We start from the raw sequence: 7,934 nt of genomic DNA on the forward strand, positions 1-7,934 counted from the left end.
ACCGTCCATCAGTCCAGCTAATCCCCATACCCCCTAGATCCCTAATGTCCGAGTACATCGGGCACTCCGCGATCAAGTGAGCCCAGTCTTCACATCGCGCCCCACATAAACACCCCGACCTATCAGAAAGGTGCCTCTGATGCAAAAATGCATTCAGAGGCCCATGCCCCGTTAACAAAAAACCCAGACTCAGACAAAATCTGAAGTCTGGGTTACCCTCAACGAACCTAACATCCCGGATGTACTCATAAGTCACCCGACCGTTAGGACTATTGTCCCAACGGTCTTGCCACCTACTCCTAACCCTATCATCTAGAAGCCTCTTGCTCCCTAGATACCCCTCCCTCTCCACATCATCATCGGAAATCCAGTCATTCCGCAGCAATGACACACTCAAGCCCCTTCTTAACCTGAAAGCAACAGCACGCTGTATGACAATCAGGTCAAGAGGGGGTGCACCTAGTAAAACCTGCATCGCATCCGTTGAAACGGTGCGACATACAGGCAAACATGCAAGCATCATGCAACGTTGCACCGAGAGGAGTTTTCGGCGACCAGAGACCGTCATCGCTGTTTCCCACCATATTGCGGCTCCATAAGTGGCACAAGCCACAAATAGACCACGGTATATGGTGCGAACAGCACGGCGTCCAAGGCCCCAATCGCTCCTCAAGATGCGTCGCACTTTGCCTACGACCGCCTGCAGTCGCTCCTTCAAATTCGCCAAGTGTGGAGTAAAACACATTCTTTCACTCATGGTCAGCCCCAGGTATTTGACTTGCGTCACATACCTGATGCTGACCCCATTCACACGGACAATCGGTGGACGAACCGGAGACAATCTGCCCTTAAGCAGCATTGTCACCGTTTTGTCCATCGATATGTCAACCCCCACACAGTAGATAGGGACAGAGGGAATCTCGTTAATCCATTCATGCGCGTCACTAATTAGATGACGAGGCATTTGGCTACCTTAAGAGAGTCATAGTTACTCCCGCCGTTTACCCGCGCTTACTTGAATTTCTTCACTTTGACATTCAGAGCACTGGGCAGAAATCACATTGTGTCAACACCCGTTAGGGCCATCACAATGCTTTGTTTTAATTAGACAGTCGGATTCCCCAAGTCCGTGCCAGTTCTGAATTGATTGTTAATTGATAATCGTTATAATTTAAAAAGTATCTATACAATAATAAATCCTTTAGAAATTTTAGCAAGAAAGTTCCACAATTGGCTACGTAACTACTATCCGGGGAACAAGAATCGAAATTCTCTATTTACCCAGAACGAGTACATAAACCATGGTATTGCTTCCCAATCAAGCCCGACTATCTCAATCTTCAGAGCCAATCCTTATCCCGAAGTTACGGATCTAATTTGCCGACTTCCCTTACCTACATTATTCTATCGACTAGAGACTCTTCACCTTGGAGACCAGCTGCGGATATTGGTACGGCCTGTTGAGAAGTTTGCGTAACCCCACCATAAATTTTCAAGGTCCGAGGAGAAAATATCGACACAACAGTAAATGTCATGCTCTTCTAGTCCATCTACCATATCTCTCTTCGAAAGACTTCCATGGTAGTACGACTATAAAACAGAAAAGAAAACTCTTCCGATACCTCTCGACGGCTTCTTTATGGTCGTTCCTGTTGCCAGGATGAGCACAAGGCCCATTTTTAATAACAAACGGATACTCAACAGGTTACGGAATTGGAACCGTATTCCCTTTCGTTCAAAATTATTCAAGTGTTTAATTACTATGGAATAAAAATTCATTCATTTCATTTCATTAAAACTTGAAAATTTTCGGCTTTCGCCTTGAACTTAGGACCGACTAACTCGTGATCAACCACTGTTCACACGAAACCCTTCTCCACTTCAGTCCTCCAAGGTCTCATTCGATTATTTGCTACTACCACCAAGATCTGTACCAATAGCGGCTCCATGCAGGCTTACGCCAAACACTTCTAAGCACACCATTGTACCCTCCTACTCACTAAAGTTTCAAAATTTATAATCCAACCGAAATTGTATTATAAATCATGTACTTTAGCGGTAATGTATAGGTATACAACTTAAGCGCCATCCATTTTAAGGGCTAGTTGCTTCGGCAGGTGAGTTGTTACACACTCCTTAGCGGATTACGACTTCCATGTCCACCGTCCTGCTGTTTTAAGCAACCAACGCCTTTCATGGTATCTGCATGAGTTGTTAATTTAGGCACCGTAACATTACGTTTGGTTCATCCCACAGCGCCAGTTCTGCTTACCAAAAGTGGCCCACTGGGCACATTATATCATAACCTCAACCTTCATATCAAGAAAGGTGAGGTTCTTACCCATTTAAAGTTTGAGAATAGGTTAAGGTCGTTTCGACCCTAAGGCCTCTAATCATTCGCTTTACCAGATAAGATTATTTTACATAATTTTTAAATGCACCAGCTATCCTGAGGGAAACTTCGGAGGGAACCAGCTACTAGATGGTTCGATTGGTCTTTCGCCCCTATACTCAATTCTGACAATCGATTTGCACGTCAGAACTGTTTCGGTCTTCCATCAGGGTTTCCCCTGACTTCAACCTGATCAAGTATAGTTCACCATCTTTCGGGTCACAGCATATATGCTCAAGGTACGCTCCAGTTAGAGGTATAAATAATAATAAATTATCATTATACATAACTATATGGAACGCCCCGGGATTGAATTAATAATGTAATACATTAAAAATTAATCCCATTATTAATACAGTTAAGTTAATTTCGCCATTAGGTTTAATATAACCCAATGACTTGCACATATGTTAGACTCCTTGGTCCGTGTTTCAAGACGGGTCCCGAAGGTATCCTGAATCTTTCGCATTGTTAATCATATAAATGCATACAATTAATATTAAAATCAATGATAATAATATTATTGTAAAATTCAAAAGAATTTTAGCATTATATATAATAAAATCTATCAACACTTTATCAAATCATCAGTAATTATTCTATGTTAATAAGCTAAAAGCAAATTAATTTGAATAAACTTAAAAACCAATGATCTTTTGATAAATATTTTATTATGTTAATAGATTACAATGTCCTTATATGAAAAAAATGCACACTATTACTATAATATTTAAAATTAAATACTACAGTTATAATGATGAATTTTTCATAATGGATATTCAGGTTCATCGGGCTTAACCTCTAAGCAGTTTCACGTACTATTTAACTCTCTATTCAGAGTTCTTTTCAACTTTCCCTCACGGTACTTGTTTACTATCGGTCTCATGGTTATATTTAGTTTTAGATGGAGTTTACCACCCACTTAGTGCTGCACTATCAAGCAACACGACTCTTTGGAAATATCTTTCTAGTAATCATTAACGTTATACGGGCCTGGCACCCTCTATGGGTAAATGGCCTCATTTAAGAAGGACTTAAATCGTTAATTTCTCATACTAGATATTAAGATATTCCATACACTGCATCTCACATTTGCCATATAGACAAAGTGACTTAGTGCTGAACTATTTTCTTTTCGCTCGCCGCTACTAAGAAAATCCTTGTTAGTTTCTTTTCCTCCCCTCATTAATATGCTTAAATTCAGGGGGTAGTCCCATATGAGTTGAGGTTGTATAAAATATATTTTAGATTGATTTGTTTATTTTTATTTAATTTTTTTGCTATTTGCTATTTTAAAGAAATATATTTTTATATCTTGATTACTCAATATTATTCAATCTTTTCATCCCTTTTTAACATTCATAATATAATAATTAATAAAATTAACAACATTATTCCTCCACATATTATATATTTTTTTTTATTATAAATTTTTCTCAATACAATAGAGTGAATTAATTCTAGAATAAAAATTTATTTTATGCTAGACATTCCTCTTATGTATTATTTAATATAATTTAAATAATGTTGAAAATTTTTTCTTTTATGGGAATACTAAGATTCTCATTTATCATAAATTTTCGTTCAAATATGAGGTATTCAAGAATATATTTTCTATATTTCTTTTTATGCTATTAATATTATGGATTGAAAAATACAATCCAATAATATGCCATATGCTTAAATTCTATTAATTGACTAAAAGAATAAGCAACTAATTTAGCATAGTCTTACAACCCTCAACCATATGTAGTCCAAGCAGCACTTTAAAATTAATTAAAGTACATAACAGCATGGACCGCAATATGCGTTCAAAATGTCGATGTTCATGTGTCCTGCAGTTCACACGATGACGCACAGTTTGCTGCGTTCTTCATCGACCCATGAGCCGAGTGATCCACCGCTTAGAGTGATAATTTTTTTGTATTTTTTTAATTCAAAGTCAAAGAATTTTAATTTATTGAAAGTATTAATAATTAATCAATAATAAATTTTTAATACATAAGTTTAAAACATCTTTCAATAAATTGTAATTTTAAACCCAAACATTTGCAGCTGCGCATGTCTTAGGTCAACAAAAACAGTAATACCTTTTATATATTATTTTCTTCTCTATTTGTGCGTTTTCTTTTTTTAAATTTTTCAACATGTTTTTAATCACAAATAGAAAATACCATAAAAAAAAGGTATTACACACGTTAATGTGAACAAGTTAACTTATCATTTATAATATTTTATATAAATATCACAATTAAATATTATTTTCTATATAAATAATAAGTACAGCTATATGTTTAAAGGTTTTTTTATTGCGTTCAAATACAATGTATGCGAAGTTCACAATATAATATATATTGTCATAATGCATTACAAGGAGTTAAAAAAAAAAAAAAAACAGAAAAACATTCAAAACATTGTATAATTCAAAACATTTTGAATGAAAAGAACAAAAAGAAAACTTTTTTTTCTTTTTTATTCTTTTTTTTTATTTTGTTTTTATATAATTATTTTTTTTTCTTTTCGGATAGGAACACAATAATGATCCTTCCGCAGGTTCACCTACGGAAACCTTGTTACGACTTTTACTTCCTCTAAATAATCAAGTTCGGTCAACTTTTGCGAAACAACCGTGAAACACAAGGCGTCACAGTGATCACGTCCGGAGACCTCACTAAATAATTCAATCGGTAGTAGCGACGGGCGGTGTGTACAAAGGGCAGGGACGTAATCAATGCGAGTTAATGACTCACACTTACTGGGAATTCCAAGTTCATGTGAACAGTTTCAGTTCACAATCCCAAGCATGAAAGTGGTTCAGCGGTTTACCCGGACCTCTCGGTCTAGGAAATACACGTTGATACTTTCATTGTAGCGCGCGTGCAGCCCAGGACATCTAAGGGCATCACAGACCTGTTATTGCTCAATCTCGTTACTGCTAGACGCAATTTGTCCATTTAAGAAGCTAGTGTCCTTATAATGGGACAAACCAACAGGTACGACTCCACTTATATAAACACATTCAAACACTTGTACATTCAAGATGAACGCATGAATGAAGGCTATATAAGCTTCAACACCATAATCCTGAAAGCATCTATTTAATATATTTGAGTCTCGTTCGTTATCGGAATTAACCAGACAAATCACTCCACGAACTAAGAACGGCCATGCACCACCACCCATAGATTCGAGAAAGAGCTATCAATCTGTCTTACACGCTTATGTTCGGACCTGGTAAGTTTTCCCGTGTTGAGTCAAATTAAGCCGCAGGCTCCACTCCTGGTGGTGCCCTTCCGTCAATTCCTTTAAGTTTCAGCTTTGCAACCATACTTCCCCCGGAGCCCAAAAGCTTTGGTTTCCCGGGAAGCGACTGAGAGAGCCATAGTAGTAGCTACACCCAATTGCTAGCTGGCATCGTTTATGGTTAGAACTAGGGCGGTATCTGATCGCCTTCGAACCTCTAACTTTCGTTCTTGATTAATGAAAACATCTTTGGCAAATGCTTTCGCTTAAGTTAGTCTTACGACGGTCCAAGAATTTCACCTCTCGCGTCGTAATACTAATGCCCCCAAACTGCTTCTATTAATCATTACCTCTTGATCTAAAAACCAATGAAAGTAGAACAGAGGTCTTATTTCATTATTCCATGCACAAAATATTCAGGCATTTGGAGCCTGCTTTAAGCACTCTAATTTGTTCAAAGTAATTGTACCGGCCCACAACAACACTCGATGAAGAGCACTGAAGCAGGTTTAAATAGGAGGAATATATAAAAAATACATTGTATTAATTATATATAAGAACTCCACCGGTAATACGCTTACATACATAAGGTAATGTACATACCACAATTATAGTTGTACTACCCGTATGAAGCACAAATTCAACTACGAACGTTTTAACCGCAACAACTTTAATATACGCTATTGGAGCTGGAATTACCGCGGCTGCTGGCACCAGACTTGCCCTCCAATAGGTCCTTGTTAAAGGATTTAAAGTGTACTCATTCCAATTACAGGGCCTCGGATATGAGTCCTGTATTGTTATTTTTCGTCACTACCTCCCCGAACTGGGAGTGGGTAATTTACGCGCCTGCTGCCTTCCTTAGATGTGGTAGCCGTTTCTCAGGCTCCCTCTCCGGAATCGAACCCTGATTCCCCGTTACCCGTTGCAACCATGGTAGTCCTAGATACTACCATCAAAAGTTGATAGGGCAGACATTTGAAAGATCTGTCGTCGGTACGAGACCATACGATCTGCAAGTTATCTAGAGTTCAACCAATATAACGATCGAATAATCGCTTGGTTTTAGCCTAATAAAAGCACACGTTCCAAAAGGTCCGTGTTTATTTTGCATGTATTAGCTCTAGAATTACCACAGTTATCCAAGTAACTGTTAACGATCTATGGAACCATAACTGATATAATGAGCCTTTTGCGGTTTCACTTTTAATTTGTTTGTACTTAGACATGCATGGCTTAATCTTTGAGACAAGCATATAACTACTGGCAGGATCAACCAGAATAATATATATTTCTTTTTTATATAAATTTTTTATATTATATAAAAGTTTAAAATGATATTTTCTTATTTGAAAATTATACACAAATACACAAAACATAAAAACATTTACAATATACACAACAATTTTTCTATGTTTCTTTCTTTATTATATTTTTTTTCATTATATTTCATTTCTATTGTGTGATTTTGTAATGGATTTTTTTAATTTTTGTTTTGGTATCGTGAAAAGAATTTTCGTTCTCTATACATATTATTATTTAATTATTATGTAAGAACGATATTTCTTCTTATATTGGCAAAATTTTCAAATAATATCATTCTATACATTTTACTTTATTTCAATGCATATAGTAATATATATACCTTTTTTTAAGAGTATATACATTTTTTTCTTGATTTGAAATTAATAATTTCAAATTCTATTATATTTATTTCAATAATAAATATATGATAAAAAGTATTTTCGGGTGCAACACATTAATATTTTATTTTATTTAAAAACCATCCTTTTACACATATATTTTATGAGTAAATATTAGAATAGCTCACAAATAAAACTAAAATATTGTTTAATATTTATTTCTACAATATGTTAGTATAGAATAATAGATTTTTTATGTTTTTGTATAAAACAAAATCTATTTCTATTTAAACTAACTGTAGGAAACCAGGAATAAAAAACGCTCATTATATACAATATGTTAGTACAGAATATAGAGTTTTGTATAAAACAAAATCTATTTCTATTTAAACTAACTGTATAAAAACCAGGAATAAAAAACGCTCATTATATACAATATGTTAGTACAGAATATAGAGTTTTGTATAAAACAAAATCTATTTCTATTTAAACTAACTGTATAAAAACCAGGAATAAAAAACGCTCATTATATACAATATGTTAGTACAGAATATAGAATTTTGTATAAAACAAAATCTATTTCTATTTAAACTAACTGTATAAAAACCAGGAATAAAAAACGCTATTATATACAATATGTTAGTACAGAATATAGA

At 35.3% G+C, this 7,934-nt stretch overlaps 2 non-coding genes and 1 pseudogene across 2 annotated transcripts; all 3 read right to left on the minus strand.

Moving 5' to 3' along the window:
• LOC138858822 (large subunit ribosomal RNA) overlaps positions 1 to 3,623 on the minus strand; it is a 5,485-nt pseudogene extending 1,862 nt beyond the window's left edge.
• A 502-nt stretch (positions 3,624 to 4,125) lies between these two features.
• On the minus strand, positions 4,126 to 4,304 carry LOC138858823 (5.8S ribosomal RNA). Its single transcript, XR_011397849.1, has one exon. It is a non-coding gene; the product is annotated as a 5.8S ribosomal RNA (ribosomal RNA).
• A 624-nt stretch (positions 4,305 to 4,928) lies between these two features.
• Positions 4,929 to 6,918, minus strand: LOC138858817 (small subunit ribosomal RNA). Its single transcript, XR_011397845.1, has one exon. It is a non-coding gene; the product is annotated as a small subunit ribosomal RNA (ribosomal RNA).
• Between the last annotated feature and the right edge of the window lie 1,016 nt (positions 6,919 to 7,934).

The sequence above is a fragment of the Bactrocera oleae genome, unplaced genomic scaffold, assembly GCF_042242935.1.
Source record: "Bactrocera oleae isolate idBacOlea1 unplaced genomic scaffold, idBacOlea1 ctg00000020.1, whole genome shotgun sequence".
In the NCBI taxonomy this organism is placed as follows: Eukaryota; Metazoa; Arthropoda; class Insecta; order Diptera; family Tephritidae; genus Bactrocera; species Bactrocera oleae.